Source organism: Hypanus sabinus, chromosome 13 (genome assembly GCF_030144855.1).
Source record: "Hypanus sabinus isolate sHypSab1 chromosome 13, sHypSab1.hap1, whole genome shotgun sequence".
In the NCBI taxonomy this organism is placed as follows: Eukaryota; Metazoa; Chordata; class Chondrichthyes; order Myliobatiformes; family Dasyatidae; genus Hypanus; species Hypanus sabinus.
The window spans coordinates 47,493,202-47,512,661 of NC_082718.1; the positions used below are offsets into that span (position 1 = coordinate 47,493,202).

At 44.5% G+C, this 19,460-nt stretch overlaps 1 pseudogene; it reads left to right on the top strand.

The window, feature by feature from the left end:
• The first annotated feature begins 10,671 nt into the window (after positions 1 to 10,671).
• On the top strand, positions 10,672 to 19,251 carry LOC132403363 (uncharacterized; annotated as a pseudogene).
• The last annotated feature ends 209 nt before the right edge of the window (positions 19,252 to 19,460 follow it).

Below are 19,460 nucleotides of genomic sequence, written 5' to 3' on the forward strand. Positions count from 1 at the left end.
AAGGAGAAGGTCAATCTAAATTAATCTCAATCTAAACCAACACACACAAAATGCTGAAGGAACTCAGCAGGTCAGGCAGCATCTAAGGAAAAGAGTAAACAGTTGACATTTTGGGCCAAGGCCCTTCTTCAGGACTGGAAGGAAAGAGAGAAGTCAGAGTAAAAATGTGGGGTGAGGGGAGGAAAGGTGGCAGGTGATGGGTGAAACTGGGAGAAGGGAGGGGGTACAGTAAAGAGCTGGGAAATTGATTGAGAGAGATAAAGGGCTGGAGGAAAGTTAATCTGATATGTGAGGATAGGACACCATGGAAGAAAGGAAGGAGGGAGGAGTACCAGAGGGAGGTGATGGGCAGGTAAGGAGATAAGGTGAGAGAGGGAAACAGGAGTGGGGAATGGTAGAGGAAGTTACCAGAAGTTCAAGAAATCGATGTTCATAGCATCAGGTTGGAGACAACCCAGATGGAATATAAGGTGTTAGTCCTCCAACCAGAGTGTGGCTGCATCGCAGCAGTGGAGGAGGCGGGGGGCTGACATGTCAGAATGGGAAAGGGAAGTCGAGTTGAAATGGGTAGCTACAGAGTAGTCCTGCTTTTACTGGCCGGTCCCGCTCTTTCTCCCTGCTCCCCCTCCATGAACTCTTTCTCATTGCTCCCCCTCTGTGAATATTTGCAATTCATCTCAATCCAAGGGGAGGAAACAGGGGAGGCAATCAAAATAACAGGGCTGATGTACTTGCAGTGATTTCCTTGCACGTCCTGTGACAGATGGTCAGATGGATGATTGTATTGAATGTGAAGAAAGCTCAAGAGACCAAATTGCATATTCCTTCCTGTTCATATTTTTCAATATTTAACAGACACCGACTCCTCTTTTGTGTAGTTAAGCAGGAAGTGTGCATGAAGGAACCATGATCATTTTTTAAAACTTGTGGATGTGCTTTAGTGATCCAATCTATAATATCAATTAGAGAGCAGAGGTGGCTCCCCCACTGGGCAAATGTCACACAAGATCCAGGGCCAGAAAGACCTCTGCAACCAATGAAGGGTCATCAGTCTGAGACATGAACACAGTTTCTCTCTCTCTCTATGGTTGCTGTCCAACCTGCTGAGTATTTTCATTTCCACAGTTTTAATTTCAGAGGCCAATCTTAGTTTTGACATTTTTAATTGACAGCAGCAGAAGCTTTATTAGAAGAGGATTCAAGTATTTCAGCAGCTTTTGTGTGAAGTCGTTCTTTTCAACATTCTTGTAAAAGGTGGCAGTAATTTTATGTTTCCCGTCTTTTCCTCACCTTGTTCTGATTACCAGAGGAATTGATTTCTTTCTATCAGCCATATCAAATCCTTCAGCTTTCTCATTCATCGCTCCTTCATCTTCTGCTGTGTGCATATATCTACTGATGCTTCTGGACATATTGTCTGTGATGTTCCTAGAATCATCGGGTGTTTTGGGTCTTTCAACATCATACACCCTTCTCCAGGTGACCCAGTGGGGGCTGATCAGACCCCAGCTTGTGTCCAGATGGCTGGCTACACATGACTCCACGGCTCCCCTCTCTTGAGCCGCAGCCACCTTGAGGCCCTCTCTGCCGCATCGGTGGTACTGCGGATGGCTCTCCTCTTCCTTTCTCCCTTGATGCCCAAATCACTGAAGGCTCTGGCTAAGGAACTGGCTGTGAATCCCCTACAACCAACTTCCACTGCGAGACATCCCACTCTCCATCCAGCCTTCTGGCAGTTGCTGACTAGTCCTGCATACTACGATAGCTTCCTTTCAAAGGCCTCTTCCAAGCGATCTTCCCATGGGACTGTCAGCTCCAGCATCACCAACTGCTTCGTAAGCTCAGACACAAGGATAATGTCTGGTCTCAACTCTAATCTCAATTTAATGGTCTAATTACTCACCTTAACTATACAACAAATCCTCTTAATTTAAGCCTTTTAGGCACAGTATTAATCAGATTAATCTATTCTATGCTTCAAACAAGGTCAATATATAGGGGAATCAAGGGATATGGGGACAAGGCAGGAACCAGGTATTGATAGTAGATGATCAGCCATGATCTCAGAATGGCGGTGCAGGCTCGAAGGGCCAAATGGTCTACTTCTGCACCTATTGTCTATTGTCTATTGTCTAATATACAATTCCTGAGTTTCAGAACTAAAGAAAACATTCCTAACGTGGTCTAACTAGACATCTATATCAATGGAACTCCTGGTTCCTTGTATTACAGCTCCACTGAGATAGAGACTAACATTTCTTTAGATAATCAAGTTACTTTTTATACCCTTTGACTAGCTATTAATGATTTCTGTGCTCAGATCCCAACATCACACTGCGCCTTCAGTGTTTGCAGTTCCTCAACAATCTGAAAATATTCAGATTGTTCATGAGTCTGGAAAGGATCACTTGCATTCCCCATGATGAATTCCTCCTCTCATAGCTTCATTGCGTCTATCAATATACTTTTATTATTTTCCGTTCCTATCTGCTCTATTGACTGCATCACCATTTCTACCAACTGTCTCATATGGAACCTTATTGACTTTGTAAAAAAGGGTAAGGGTTATTGATATTTATTTCCGCATTGAAGACAAATTCCGTAGATATTGCTGGAGGTATTCCAACCTTGTGTAGAACTCACCATTTTACTTTGGCAGTCCCTGATTGTTGAGATGAACTTCTCTATTCTGAATGTGTTCCACCAATAGTTCAAAGCTTGAGGCCATAGTTGGAAATCTTTTTTCTCCCAGACATTTTCTTGCACCTGACGAGTTCGGCTTCCTTACTTAGGTGTCCAAGAGGTATTTTAATCTACCATGGGGCCTTAACAATTTCCAACAATGACTAGTTTCCGAGCTGATCAGGATGAGCTGTTTATGCAGCCTGCCCATTCACCTAGCTTAGGAGTTTCTGGGAAATTGAAATTGAAACCTATTATGAGGTGTTATTTGATCCAAAGGAGAACAAGGAGGGCTACTGATAGTTTCAACAACTACCTGCTTTTTTTTGTTTGACAAATGAGTGATAAGAAGAGGCAAATCTCCAGGAGACCCTCATTATCTCATTTGAATCAAGTTTTAGCCTAGCTATTCCTCTCCTTGTAAAATAGATGAATGATTGTTTAAAATTACAAAGAGGGTTAATGAGGGAGATTGATAGTTTGATTAGGAAAAAAAACCCAGATACATCCAGTACAGAAAATTAGTATCAATGAGGCTCTTGAGGTTTATGCTGTAGAGGATATGGAAGAGAATTTAAGGAAGAAATTCGCAGGGCAAAAAGGAGCCATGTCTTAGCACACAGGATTAAGAGCTTTCTTTTATTGAAAGAAAAATTTAGCTAAGAATAGAGTAGGTCCCTTTAGGGATAATAATCTGTACATCAAGCCAGCGAATGTGACCAAGGTACTAAATGAATACTTCTTACTGGAATACACGAGGAAGAAGAATGGAAGAGAGATCAGCAAGGGGTATGTTGATATTCTGTAACAAATCGATAACAGGAAGGAGAAATGATGGTGCTCATTAGAGAGGATAATCCCTGGAATTGATGGGATCTATTCCAGGTTGCACAGGAAGTAAGGTAAGAAATCACCTTGACAGTAATATTTGCAATCTTTGTTAGCAATGAGTGAAGTGTTAGAAAATCTGGAGGACAGCTGATTTCTCGTTATTCAGAAAGGATGGTAGCAATCAGCCTGGAAACTACAGCCATACATCAATGGTATGGACATTATGGAACAAGACTAAGCAACAGGATTTACATTCACTTACAAAGTAACTTTTAAGATGGAAACAAAGAAAATTATTGATGTCAATAGAGTCGATGGGGTTAAAATAGACTTCATTAAGGATTTTGACAAGATCCTAATGATCAACTAGCCTAGAAGGTTAAGACACAGAGGATCCAAGTCATGTTGACATACTGTATCTAAAATTGGCTGGTTGATAGGAGGCAGAGGATAAAGGTAGAAAGGTGCTTTTCTGACTAAATGTCTGTATCAAGTGGTGTAGCTGCAGGGATCTGTCCTGGGTCTTTGTTTATAATATATGTAAATGATTTGATGAGAATGTAGGTCGTGTGATTACTAAGTTTAGAGATGACATATTGGAATTGTAGAATTGGAAAGAAAGTTGTCCAAGGATACAGTTGACCTTAGATCACTTGGAAAGTTGGTTAAAGAGGAGGCAGATGGAAGTTCATCCAGGTAAATATGAGGGAATGCATTCTGGGAAGTCAAATTCTTGTAGGATATGTAGAGTAAATGTCAGGGACCTTTAGAGTATTGACATGTAGAGAGATCTTAGGATGCAAGTCAATAGGCCGTCTTATGGTCCGGTCCAGAGCCTGCATTCTGGGTCTTGATGCGGTCCATGGACTCCGGGTCTTGCAGCCGTCTCTCCTGTCACCCTTAAGCCAAATAGGATCATCTTGGCTTAAGAAGGTGCACCTGTTGCCTATTAGCTGGCAGGTGCGTATAAGGGACTCTGGGACTGAGCATAGTGGTGTCAGGTTTTGAGAGTGTGCAGTGGGGCTTTTAGAACATCACCAGTATCAGTCCTGCAGGTAGAAATGGGAACAACGCCTTTGGAATTAAGAAGGATGCAATTGATGGCAAACTACTGGGTTAATTTGCAGGGACACAATGATTCTCACCCTGCTAAAGGACTGTTGCAGGAGTCCTGGGAAAATGGGATTTTTCAGAGGGAAAACTTTAGCCGGGTAGGGAATGATATTGCTAGATCATGTGGAGTGTTTGATCTAAGGATAAGTCCTTCAGTAGTTTATCTGGTTGTAGCTCCATGGAAGCTGGTATGGCCTGATGTAGACTGGCATTTGTTGGAGGTAAAAAGGAAAGGAAAGTATAAAACTGATTTGGTAAGTGCATTTAACTGTTATGTGATGGAAAAGTATAGTGATTATGCTTGGGTCTATACAGATGGTGCTAAGGAACCTGAGACAGGAGTGACAGGGTTTGGGGTGGCTATACCAGCAAAAGCAATTGCAATCAGCAGAAGGACATCTGATAAGTTAGCGGTGTATACAGTGGAGATGATGGTAGGTTGGTTGCATTGCGTTGGGTGGAGAAAACTAAACTAGTCAAAGCATTGATATGCTCAGATTCATCTTCAGTTCTAGCAAGTTTAAGGTCTTTTCACTCAAACAGCCGGCAAGATGTACTTCATGAAGTCCTTCAGTCAGTCACAAGAGTTGCAAATCAGGGAGGTCAGGTTAAATTTCTATGGGTTCGAGCTCATGTAGGGGTGAAGGGCAATGAAAGGGTGGATGAGTTGGCAAAGAGGGCAATAAAGAAAGAAAATATAGAAATGCACATTAGTATTAGTAAAGCAGAGGTTAAGTGTGTAATCTGGGAAAACATTAACCAAATGTGGCAAGAAAGATGGGACAGGGAGGGGAAAGGGAGGCATTTATATCAAATACAAAAAAGTGTTGCAGGTACTAGGGTAGGAAGTAGATACAGAAGAGAGGAAATTGTGTGGACTAGGTTAAAGCTGGGACACTGTGCACTAAACCAAACACTGAAATTGATAGGGAAACACCAGACAGGACTGTGTGAGGAATGTCAGGGAGAGGAGTCAGTAGAACATGTAGTTCTGAGTTGCAGGAAGTATGGGATACAGAGAGAGATGATGAGAATTAATCTAAGGGAATTGGGGGTGCAGGAATTCACATTAAAAGGGTTGCTGGGCATGGGTGAGAGAACACAGGTCAGGGTATTTTTAGCTTTCTTGAGGAGTACAGGGGTTTTTTTTTATAGGATATGATGGATAAACAGAAATAGGGTACTAGGATGGGGAGGATAAAGTGTAGGTTAGGGTATGTATATGTGTGCAATTGGGTGAAGGGATTTAGAATGTGAGTCTATCGCATATTCCGGAGCAGAAGGTGGCGGTAATGCACCATTAAGCTGGGTGCCAACCGCCGTAAAACAAGACGGAGAGAGATAGAGAGCATAGTGGTGTGTGTGTGTGTGCTGGTTTGCCATGTTCTGAGGTGTTTTCTCCGATTGGCTCTGTTTGTTCTGGTTGTTCTGGCTTGGAGGGCCCATGGCTTCATCCCCAACTTCTGTGAGTCAGCCTTGGAGTCACCCTGGACTAAGTTCCCTCCTGATCCCTTGCCTCTGTTGGGTAGCAGGCTGGACTGCTGTTGCCTGGTGGGGGGACTTTGTCCCCTTCCTACCCCTCACTTCTGAAGGGTTGTGTTTGCTACCTGCCCTGGTGTCCTGTGTCTTGCCTGGGCCTCTGTGTTCCTGCCTGGGAAGTGGCCCTGCCCAGGAATATGTGGCCCACCCTGAGGTCTCTGCCCCTTCCTACCCCTTGCTTCCCATGGGTTGTGCCTGCACCTGTCCAGGTGTTCTGTGTTTTGCCTGGGCCTCTGTGTTCCTGCCTGGGAGGCAGCCCTGCCCAGGAGTTATGCAGCTGCCCAGGGGACTCTGGGATCCAGCCTAGCCACGGACTCTCTTTCAGCCCCAGGATTACCTAGCATGCCCTGGTCTCCCCATCTGGTTCTATCCTTTAGGTATTCCTGTCCTGCCCCTAGTACTTCAGTGCCTGTGTCCTGCACTTCGGTCCAGTCTCCTGTCCCCTTGTGACAAGGCCTTGTATAGAAAGATCGGATAAATTGGTTTACTCTCATTGGAATGGAGGAGGCTGAGAATGACTTTGTAGAGGTTTATAAAATTATAAAGATCATATATAATACATTCAACGTTTTTTTTCACACCATGGGAAGCTAGAATTAGAGGGCGTAGATATAAGTTAAGGGGTGAGCAATTTAAATGCGATCTGGAGGATAGGTTTTAAAACAGATGGTGGCAATTATTTGCCATGAGTTGCCAGAGCATGTGAGAGGCAGATATAATTATAATATTTAAAATTCACTTATGCTGACCAGTGGAGTAGTGGCATCAGCACCAGACCTCAAGGTGAATGGTCCTGAGTTCGAATCTGGCCAGCTCATTGCATACTTTCCAATCGTTCAGGGTTGAGCATCGAGCTAGCAAATCATAAACAGCGGACAAATGCTACGGAAGTGGCAAAAATGCTGCCTGATGCGCCACAAGGCGTGAAGAGGAACAACAATATAAGTAACTTAGATTGGTACTTGGGTAGGAAAGTTTAGTGGCGTACGGGGCCAATGTAGGCAAATGGGAGCACCGTGGTCTTCCTGGACAAAGAGCCTATTTCTGTCGCTGTACGATTCTGTGAATCTATGCATGCCCTGGTTATCTTCAGATTCTGGAATTCTTCCTGTGGATCTCAGAATCACAAAGGTAAGTTCACAGTTTAAGAAAGGACAGGAAGAGAAAATACTGAAAGACTAACTTGATAGTCTTGTGGTGAACTATGTGCCTGTCGGGACACGCCCCTGCTGACTGCTCCTGTGGCTCCTCCCACAGGCCCCTGTATAAAGGAGATCTGAGGCCTGACACTCCGCCTCAGTCTCCAGGACATTGTATGATAGACACTCACTCCTGGTTCCTTCTTCCAGTCAATAAAAGCCGATATCTCGCCTTACGTCTCAGTGTGAGTTATTGATGGTGCAATGGTTGGGAAAATGCTGGAATTTACAGCAGCATCTTGGAAATGTGAGGAACAGAATAAATGGCAAGGGCTGGGGGTGTGCATTGTGGAAAAGTGGATGTGGGATATTTAGATTTTCGAACAACATTGAATGGGATCTTGAACAGGGAAGTTGATTAATGAGGTTTGGACATTTGGAACTGATGGTATTATGGTTTGGAAATTGGCTATTGACTGAACACAAAGAATAAAGGAGAATCAATGAAGTGTATTAAGTTGCCAGGTAGGGTACAAGAAAGGTCAGTGCTCAGGTTCCAGCTTTTCATCATCTCTATCAGCAAACTGGCTGAAGGGACAAAATGTATATTTTCAAGTTTGTTTCTATGATAAGCTATATGGGATTGTGTGTATGGAGGAGCTTTTAAAGAAGTTTCAGGACTACATGGATGATCTGAGGGAGTAGGTCAGCACATGCCAGATGGAATTTGTTGCCAAACAAATTGCAGGAAACTGTAAAGCAGAGCACTTGTTAAATGTTGGGAGCTGGGTAGCATTGATGTTTAATAGGATGAGGTATGCTTGTAAATAAGTTGCTGAAGGCCAACATGGGGGTGGGGTGCATCAAGTGATTAGATGTGTAAACATTTTAACTTTCAGTACAAGTGGATTTGAATACAGGAATAAAGAACATGAGAAATTCTGCAATGCTGGATATCCAAAGCAACACACCAGGAACTCACCAGGTCAGGCAGCATCTATGGAAAAGGGTACTGTTGACATTTCAGGCTGAAGCCTTTCAGCAGGACTTGTAAAAAATAAGTGAGAAGTCGGATTTAGAAGGTGGGGGAGAGGGGAGGAAGAAACACACGGTGAAGTGTGAGACCAGGAGGGGGAGGGGTGAAGTAAAGAGCTGGGAAATTGGTGAAAGAGATACAGGGCTGGAAATCAAGGGGAAATCTAGTAGAGGACAGAAGGCCATGGAAGAAAGTAAAAGGGGGAGGAGCACCAGAGGGAGGTGATGAGCAGTCAATGAGTTAAGGCAAGAGAGGGAAAAGCGGATGGGGAATAGAGATAGGAAGGGGGGCATTACTGGAAGTTTGAGAAATTGATGTTCAAGCCATCAGGTTGGAGGCGACCCAGATGGAATATAACATGTTGCTCCTCCAACCTGATTGTGGCCTCATTGCAACAGTAGAGGAGGCCATGGATGAACATGTCAGAGTGGCAATGGGAAGTGGACATAAATGGGTGGCTACTGGGAGATCCCGCTTTTTCTGGTGGATGGAGCACAGCTGCTTGGCGAAGCGGTCTCCCAATCTATGCTGGGTCTCACCGATATACAAGAGGCTACACCGGGAGCACTGGATACAGTAGATGATCCCAACAGACTCACAGACTCATAGATGAAGTGTTGCCTCACCTGGAAAGACTGTTTGGGGCCCTGAGTGGTAGTGAGGGAGGAGGTGTAGGGGCAAGTGTAGCAATTGTTCTGCTTTCAAGGATGAGTGCCAGGAGGGAGATCAGTGGGGACGGATGAATGGACCACACCACCAGGGATAGGATTCCACTTGTCCTCACCTACCACTAGCCTTCGCGTCCAGCACAGAGTTCACCATAACTTCCACCATCTCCAAGGGGATCCCACCACCAAGCACATCTTTCCCTTCCTGCCCCCCACCACTTTCTGCAGGGATGCGTAGGGAGTGAGGAGAATGGTGTTGGAGGGGAACTGGTTGGGTCTGGTGTCCAGAAAGAACCGAAGAGCTTTGAGACCTTCCTGGTGGGGGATGGAGGTGTATAGGTACTGAACATCCATGGTGAAAATAAGATGCTCAGGGCCAGGGAACTTGAAATCATTGAAAAGATCAGGAGTGTGTGATGTGTCATGGATGTAGGTAGGAAGGGACTGAACTGGGGGGATAAAGTTGAGCCAAGATATGCAGATATGAATTCAGTGAGGTAGGAACAAGCTGAAATAATGGGTGAACCTGGACAGGCAGGTTTGTGGATCTTGGGGAGGAGGAGGAAATGGAAGGTGTGGTGTGCAGGAACTATGAGGTTGGTGGCGGTGGATGGAAGACCTCCTGAGTCAATAAAGTTGGTGATGGTGTGGAAGACAATGGTCTGGTGCTCCTTAGTGGTCCTGTTTGAGGGGTAAGTAAGAGGAGGTGTCTGAGAGTTGTTGCTGGGCCTCAGCAAGGTAGAGATCAGTCTGCCAGACTACTACACCACCCCTTTATCTGCAGGTTTGATGGTGAGGTTAGAATTAGTGCGGAGCAGGCAGAAGACCAGAGCGGGGTGTCCAGGAAAGAAGAGGGAGGTTGAAGACAGGAGAAGGGGGGGGGTCATCATTTAGGGGTGGGGAGTCCTTGCCAAAGAAGTAAGCCCAGAGATGGAGGTGGCAGAAGAAATGCTCAGCAACATGGTGGGCGCGGAACTCACTGAGGTGTGGGCACAGGGCGACAAAGTAGAAGTCCCTACTGAGGACTGCCTCAGAGAGGGGGGTCAAGGGGAATATTGAAGACCTGGCACAGATAAGAGCTAGGATTGGAGGGGAATAGGCAGTTGGTGGTGTCAGAGGGTTGGGGTGTTCAGGGAAAGTGGGGTGAGAGGCTGGATTCTCCAAGGGCCCAAAAGCTGGCGGTGGGACCTGAGAGACTTGGGACTGCAGAGTGGGCTGGGGGAAAGGGAGATGGGGATGGGGGTGTTCCAGTGGCAGTGTGTGAAGAGCCGGCCTGGAAATGCTGTTGGTCAAGGCATGAGTTGGTGGCAGCAGGTGTCACGATCTGGAGACATCCATACCTGCCAGCATTGGAGACGGCTGATTCTGTGGTCGGTAGCTGGGTGATCTTCCGTTCCTTGCAGGATCTGAGAAAGTCGAAGAACCAGTGATTGAAAGTGTGAAGCCGGCAGAGGATAAAGTGCAGACCAGTCCATTGAAGGCAGGAGAGAGAGATCCCCAGAGTTGTGGAAGTGACTGGGAGAGGGACCACAGGTACCTCCTCCTGGTGGAAAGCATGAATAAAGAAGCCCTTTTGTGATAGTGTGGCACCTTGGTGAAACTGCATCTGGGGTATAGTCCGCAGTTTGTTCTTACCTGAGTGATAGGAAAAGATTGGAGAGATATGGACCAAATACGAGCCAAAGTGGGTACTTTGGATTGGAATCTTCAACAGCATGAACCAGTTGGGCCAAAGGGTCTGTTATATGTGCTGTATGACTTCATAAAGGATGCAGTTGCTATCAAGGAAGTGTCACAAAAAGTAAGTTTATATTTTCTGGATGGTGAATTTCAGGAGACATTGAGTAGACTGAAGATGCACTCTGTGTTGCAGAAGAATGAGAAATATACACTTAAACTGTCTGACAGGCTACATGCAGGGTAAATTTTTCCTTAGGCTGAGGAATCTGGGACCTGGGTACATTTTCTGAAGGAACAGACTATCTAGAACTGAGGTGAAGAGAAACTTCTTCACTCAGAGGGTTGTGAACCTTGAAATTCTCAATCGGGTGGGGAAGAGGGTGCTGTGGTGACTGTGGAAGCTCATTGTGATCATTTAAATCACTATCAACAGTTTTTTTCTGGACATTAAGGGAATTGAGGGATGTGAGGACAGTGCAGGAAAATGGTAGAGACCAACCATGCTCTTAATGAATGGCCGCACTGGTTGGAAGGGCTGCCTGGCCTACTCCTGCTGGGATTTTTTATGTTCTAACGTTCTTCGTGAAAGTTCAGAAATTAACTTTTCATGGAGTCGCCTGAAGCCTTACAAAATAATGCTCTCTATTTTTTCCAGATTTATATTGGGTTATTGTTGGCCACTCTGCTGCTCAGCATCTATTTCCAGTCCACAAACAATGGCCAGCAGATCTTCCACAGATGAACCACAGAAAACTGGCCATTTAGGTCCAGCAAATCACTCAATGAAACTGCTAATGAGCCCCAGAATTGATGACCATCTGGAACCCCTAAGTGGTATACTGTCACCACCATACCTGCTTTGGAACCAAGCAGATGGCCTCTCTGCAATCCCTTTGGAATTCAGAGGGAATATCCAAGCTGGAGAAGGGCAAAGCTATTACTATATTGAGAAAATTGTAAAAAAAATGTTAATGCAGAGGCCTGTCATTCAACCCAATTCTATATGGGTGTTTGCTTTTACTTGAGCCATTTACTAAAAATCAATTTAAATAAAAATCAAAAGAACTGTAAAATGAACTCCTGTATCAAGATTAACTCCTGTATAATCTTAATTCCCACGCTCTCGATGTTGTTCTCTGTTATCTGACTATTATCATGAACGACATTGAAAACTTCTATCAACTGTAGTTATCTTGAGGAAAATTTTTCATCTTGATAACACTCCAATCTATTTTGCATCCTTGCCATTTGGTTTACATCTCTTCTGTAATGGTGCATCCTCAGCTGAACACAAAATACCAAAGTGGAAAAGACTGGATCGAGGCAGTTCATTCAATAGAATCCATCCTTGACCATTTCAAATGTTCCACTCCACTGCTCTCTCCCCATAAATCTTCAATTTTATTTTTCATTTCAGTAACAATCCAGTTCCTGCTGAATTTCTCCTTCATTACTCCCCAGTATTGTATTCTCTATTCTAGCCACACATGGTGTAGATACATTTTCCTCCTGTCACATTGGCATGTTCAACATTGTGTGCATGTATTTCAGCAATATCCTTTATGGCTTCATCATCTAGCACTCTTGTTTTAATGATCTGTTTATCTCCATATTGTGCTCTTCCATGTGACTTAACAACTTGATTTGTAAGACGTGTATTTATATAGTGGTTTTCATGACCTCAAAGCATCTCGGTTTTATAGCCAGCCAATACTCTGGCACAGTCTCTGTTGCAATATAAGAAATATAATGGCCAATTTGCATGGAACAAGGTCCCAGCATCTCCAATAAAATAATGACCACATTATTTTAGTGCTATGGTTAAGACACACACAATGGTTGAGACTCACTGTGCTTCAACAGCACCATGGGATATAAAGGTTTCATGGGGCTTAATTCTTCTATCTGATACCGTCTTTGAAAGAGCTGCTCAATATTTCATTGTCATGTTGCATATTTTAGAACAATATAACTTTGATTTTGTTTGAGGAGGCAAGAGGGAAGATTGAAGAACGGAACATATTTTTCTGTCAGTTTAGTCTCTATTTGTGATATTCTTGACCTAATTTATGGCTTTGTAGATTCCAGGCACAATCCAGGACACAATACTGGCTTTCACCACTGTGAGAGGTGTGTTCACTCATATGTTTGAACTGTGGCCTTATTTGCTTTCCTGGCTGACTTAAAGGACCCCAATGCATCACTCAGAGAAAAAGCAGCAGAGGACAACCTCAAACATGAGAAATTCTGCAATGCTGGATATCCAAAGCAACACACCAGGAACTCACCAGGTTAGGCAGCATCCATGGGAATGAACAAACAGTTGATGTTTCAGGCTGAAGATTCTTCTTCATTGCTGAGGTCAGCCTCAGAAGACTGGTTAATACTCTGAGTGAACATTATCAATGTAAGTTTTTTGGTCATTATCACATTGCTGTTTGGAGATATTTTCTATTTGCAAAATGGATACCGTATTTACTGTAGTCTTCAAAAGATTGCATTTTAAAGGTATGTCTTTCCTTGTTAAACTGATGATGGATTTCTGGAAAGGGATGCATTAAATTCTACATAAATATAGGTATTTCTTCCTTGTCTATGTGGGTTTTAGCGAAGTGTCACAAGTTACGTGACATGAGTTTAGAAAAGCAAAAGGCGACAAGGTCCCAGAGATCCAAAGTTAGGTTAGTAGCAGGAGGCAAATGCTGATGGTTGAGGAGTACTTCGTGATTGGAAAGCTGATAGTAGTGGAGTTCATACTGGGTGTTGATAGTAGTGATAATGAAATGGCATATAGGAGGAAGACTGAAAATCTCATTGAATGGTGCCACAACAATCTCTCAAACAACATCAGCAATACCAAAGAGCTGATTATCAGCTACAGGAGGAAGAAGCTGTAGGTCTGGAGGTCAATCCATATTGGGGGATAGGAGATGGAGAGGGTCAGTAAATTTAAATTCTTTGATGTTAACATATCAGAGATCACTCCTGGAATCAGCAGGTGAATGCCACCACAGACAATGCTTCTAATTTCTGATAAGTTTGCATAGTTCAAAGGTAAAAGTTCAAAGTGAATTTATTATCAAAGTACATATACATACAAAGCCTCTAAAAAGTATTCACCCACCCCCCCCCCCCCCCCGGAAGTTTTCGTGTTTTATTGTTTTACAACATTGATTTAAGTTTGACTCTGATCAACAGAGAAAGACGCATTTGTGTCAAAGTGAAAGTAGATCTCTACAAATTGACCTAAGTCAATTAAAAATGAAAAAAAAACACAGAATAATTTGTTGGGTAAGTATTCACTCCCCCCCCCCTTTAATATGACACACCAAATCATCAGTTATGCAGCCAATTGGTTTTAGAAGTCACATACTCAGATAAATGGAGATCTGTTTTCGGAGACCAGTGAGCAGTGAAAGTGTTTCAATTGATTGTAGTAAAAATACACCTGTATCTGGAAGGTCCAACTGCTGGTGAGTCAGTATCCTGGCAAAAAGTACACCATGAAGACATAAGAACAATCCAAGCAACTCCATGAAAGGGTTATTGAAAAGCAAAAGTCAGGAGATGGACACAAGAAAATTTCCAAGTCACTGAATATCCCTTGGAGTACAGTTACATCAATCATCAAGAAATGGAAAGAATCTGGAACAGCTGTAAATCTGCCTAGATCAGGCCATCCTCAAAAACGGAGTGACCATGTAAGAAAGGCACTAAGATACCTATGACAACTCTGGAGGAGTTACTTGGTTCAGTGGCTGAGATGAGAGAGACTGTGCTTACAACAACTGTTGCCCGGGTGCTTCACTATTCGCAGCTTTATGGGAGAGTGGCTAAGAGAAAGCCATGGTTGGAAAAATCTCACATGAAATCTTAGATACAGTTTTCCAGAAGGTATGTGGGAGACTCTGAAGTCAGCTGGAAGAAGGTTCTATGGTCTGACAAAGCCAAAATCAAGCTCTTTGGCCATCAGACTGAGTGCTGTGATTGACATAAGCCAAACACCACACACCATCAAAAACATACATCTCTACCATGAAGCATAGTGGTGGCAACATCATGCTGTGAGGATGTTTCACTGCAGCAGGCCCTGGAAGGCTTGTGAAAGTTCGGGGTAAAATGAATGCAGCAAAATAGGGGAATCCTGGAGGAAAACCTGATGTAATCTGCAAGAGAACTGCAACTTGGGAGAAGGTTTGTTTTCGAGTAAGACAATGACCCCAAGCATTAAGCCAAAGCCACACAGGAATGGTTTAAAAACGACAAAGTTAATGCCCTGGAGTGGCCAAGTAAGAGTCCCCAATCCAATTGAAAATCTGTGGCTGGACTTGAAAAGGCTGTTCACTCATAATCCCCATGGAATCTAACAGAGCTTGAGCAATTTTTAAAGAAAAATGGAGAAATATTGCAGTGTCCGGATGTGCAAAGCTGATAGAGACCTATCCACACAGACTCAAGGCTGTAATTGCTGCCAAAGGTGCATCCACTAAATACTGACTTGAAGGGAGTGAATACTTATGCAATCAATTATTTTGGTTTTATATTTGTAATTAATTTAGATCACTTTGTAGAGATCTGTTTTCACTTTGACACAAAAGAACCTTTTTCTGTTGAGCTGTGTCAAAAATGCCAAATGAAATCCACTGTGATTCAATGTTGTAAAACAATAAAACATGATAACTTCCAAGGGGGGTGAATGCTTCTTGTAGGCACTGTATATGTTAGCATTCCAAGAGTAGTCCTGAGATTCTTTTTCTTTCAGGAATGCATAGTAAGTCCAAGAAACACAATGGAATCAATGAAAGATTGCACCCAACAGGATGGACAAGCAACCAATATGCAAAGAACAATAAACTATGCAAATACAAACCAGAAAATAATAAAAAAATAAATAAATAAATAAGCAATAACTATTGAGAACATGAGATGAAGAGTCCTTCAAAATGCGGCCATAGGTTGTGGGAGCAGTTCAGTGATGGAGTGAGTAATGTTTAATGAAATTATCCTCACTGGTTCAAGAGCCTGATGGTCGAGGGGCAGTAACTGTTCCTGAATCTGGCGGTGTGGGTCCTGAGGCTCCTGTACCTTTTTCCTGATGGAAGCAACAAGAAGGGAACATGGGCTGGGTATTGGGGGCCCTTGATGATGGAGACTGCCTTCCTGAGATAGCTTTCTATGTAGATATACCGAGTGGTGGCGAAGGCTTTACCCTAGATGGACTGGGCCTTATCTAACACTTTTTTAGGACTTTCTGTTAATATTGGGCCATAATCCAACCAGCCAATATACTCTCCGCCACCCATCTATCAAAGTTTGTCAAAGTTTTAGATGTCATGCTGAAACTTTGTAAATTTCTATGGATGTAGAGGGGCTGCTGTGCTTTCTTCATAATTGTACTTACATGCTGGTCCTATGTAAAGACAAAACCAAGGAATTTAAAGTTGCTGATGCTCTCCATCTTTGATCCTCCAATGAGGACTTGCTCATGGACCTCAGGTTTCCTTCTCATGAAGTGAATAATCAGTTCCTCATTCATGCTGACTTTGAGTAAAAGGTTGTTATTGTGGCGCCACTCTGCCAAGTTTTCAATCTTCCTCCTACAAGTTGATTTGTCACCTCCTTTGATTCAGCCATTGACAGTGGTACCATCAGCAAACTTAAATATGGCATAAGAGCTGTGCTTAGCCTCATAGTCATAAGTATAAAGCCTTGTGAATCACCAGTACTGATGGAAAAATGTGAAGGGGATGTTGTTGTCCATCTAAACTGACTGGGGTCTGCAAGTGAGGAAATCGAGGATCCAATTGTACAAAGAAGTATTGAGGCCAAGTTCTTAAAGATAATTGATTCATTTTGAGGGGACAATAGTATTGAATGCTGAGCTGTAGTCGATAAGAGCATCCTGATATATGTATCTTTGCCGTTCAATTGTTCTGAGGTTGAGAGAAGAGCCAAAGGAATGGCATCTGCTGTGGACCTGTTGTGATGGAAGGCAAATTAAGTTCTCAGGCAAGAGTTGATGTGTTTCTTCACCAGTCTGTCAAAGAACTTCATCACTAGACATGAGTGCTTCAGGATGATAGTTATTGAGGCAGGTTAATCCGCTTAGGCACCAGATTAATTGAAGTGTTCTTGAAGCAAGTGGGTACCTCAGGCTGCTAAAGCAAGGGGTTAAAGATATCAGTGAACTGCAGCCAGCTGATCAACAAGGGTCTTTACAAGATCTACAAGCAGTGCCCACTGCTCCTTGTGCAACTATGGAAGATCTTAAAGGTGATCTGGTGGAGAGGAAAGGTCGCTGCTCAGTGGAGGCAAGAGGAGGGTGTCTGGATACCAAAAGAAGAGGATTCAAGCAAAATCGAGCAGTTTCATATCATCTCACTGCTCAGCATTGAAGGGAAAATCTTCTTTAAGATTGTGGCCCAACGTTTAACTGAGTTCTTCTTGAAGAATGGATACATAGACATCTCAGTACAGAAGTGGGGAGTCCCAGGAGCACCTGGCTACCTAGAGCACACAGGAGTGGTGACCCACCTGATCCGGGAGGCAAGGGAAAACAGAGGAGACCTTGCAGCACTCTGGCTAGACCTAACTAATGCCTATGGATCCATCCCACACAAGCTCATTGAAATAGCACTGACAAGACACCAAGTTCCAGAGATGATCCAAAACCTCATTCTGGACTATTAAAGCAACTTCAGGTTGAGAGTCTCCTCAGGGTCACAAACATCTGCCTGGCATTGGCTGGAGAAGGGCATAATCACTGGCTGCACACTCTCAGTGTCATTCTTCTCGTTGGCCATGAACATGATTGTCAAGTCAGTGGAGGTGGAATGTAGATCTGGCACTTGGTGGCCCCCCATAAGAACATTCATGGACAACCTGATGGTGATGGCAACATCCGCCCCTGGGTGCAGATGGCTCCTTCAAGGGCTGGAATGGCTCATCTCATGGGCAAGGATGAGCTTTAAACCAGCCAAGTCCAGGTCTCTGGTCCTGAAGAAGGGAAGAGTGGCCAGCCAGTTCCGCTTTACCCTGAGAGGGATCCAGATTCCAATGGTGATAGAAAAAACAGTCAAGAGCCTTGGCAAGATCTTCGACAGTTCCCTGAAGGACACAGCTGCAGTTCAACAAACCAGGAGCGACTTGATAACCTGGCTCACTGCGATTGACAAATTGGGGCTTCCAGGAAAATTCAAAGCCTGGATGTACCAACATGGAGTCTTGCCAAGGCTACTCTGTCCCCTTCTAGTCTACGGGGTGCCAATGTCAACAGTGGAGGCTCTAGAGAAGACCATCAGTCAGTTTTTCTGGAGGTGGTTGGGGCTCCCCCGGACTTTAAGAAGCATTGCCCTGTATGGGCATTCCACCAAGTTGCAGCTCCCCATCAGTGGCCTATCAGAGGAATTGAAAGTCACTCGAGCCAGGGAGGTTATGATGTACCAAGACTCCTCTGATGTTAAAGTTGCTTCGGCAGGGATCCACGTAAAGACCGAAAGGAAGTGGCAGGCACAGGAAGCTGTCGACAGAGTGGAGGCAGGGCTGTGGGACAACATTTCGGTGGGCGGTGGGGCAGGCAGGACTGGGTTGGTTTTCTAAACAACCCTACGACAAAACCCGCGGAAAGGAGAAGAGTCAACTGGTTCAGGACGAGATACAAGCAGAAATGGAGGAAGATCGATGCAGTAAGATGGTCGGCATGTGCAAACAGGCCGCCTGGACTAGATGGGAGCCTGCAGAACCTCGCAAGCTCACCTGGACAGAGCTCTGGAGAGCCGAACCATTGCACATCAAGTTTCTCATCCAATCAGTCTATGACGTTCTCCCAAGCCCGGCCAACCTGCACAGGTGAGGCATGGCAAACACTCCAGCATGCCAACTGTGCCAGAAGAGGGGCACTTTGGAGCACATCCTCAGCTGCTGCCCGAATGTGTTGGGGGAAGGTCGATCCCGCTGGCACCATGACCAAATCCTATGGTCTGGGGCAGATGCAATCAGCACAGCGATTCAAGACAGCAAAAATCAGCACGCTCCCAAACAGTCCATCACCTTTATTAGAGCAGGGGGAGAAGGCTCAGCATCGGCCTAGCTCCTCGGGAGGGCATCTTGCCACTGCATGAGACTGACAGCTCCAATTCCCAGAGATCATCGCAGCTACTCTGCTCCGCCCGGACATGGTGTTAATATCGGAGTCTACAAAGCAAGTGGTCCTGCTGAAACTTACTGTCCCCTGGAAAGACCGGATCGAAGAGGCCAACGAGTGCAAGAGGGCTAAATACACAGATCTTGTTGCAGAACGCTGGAGCAATGGCTGGAGAGCTCACTGTGAGCCAGTCGACATTGGGTGCCAGGGCTTTGCTGGCCATTCATTACAGCGGACTCTTATCTCCTTGGAGTTAAAGGACTGCAGTGCAGAAGAGCCACCAAGAACATTCTGGAGGCTGCTGAAAAGGCCTTGTGGTGTCTGTTGATCCCGAGGGGGGATCCTTGGATTAGTGTGCCACTTGGACACAAATCGGGGGCTGATCATGCCCGGCTGGGTTGCCCAGGTGAGGGTGTCTGATGAGTAAAGACCCAAAACATCCAACGGCTCCGGGTTCATCAGTGAAGATGTGTCCAAGTAGCACCAGAAGGTGTGTTCTACAACCTTGGTACTTGGCCAGGTGCCCATCTGTGCTGAATGCTTTCCACTGTTTCACTATCCTAAAGGTTGCTCTCACGTTGGCCTCAAAGACTGAAATCACAGGGTCATTGGGAAGGCTGTGGGAGTTT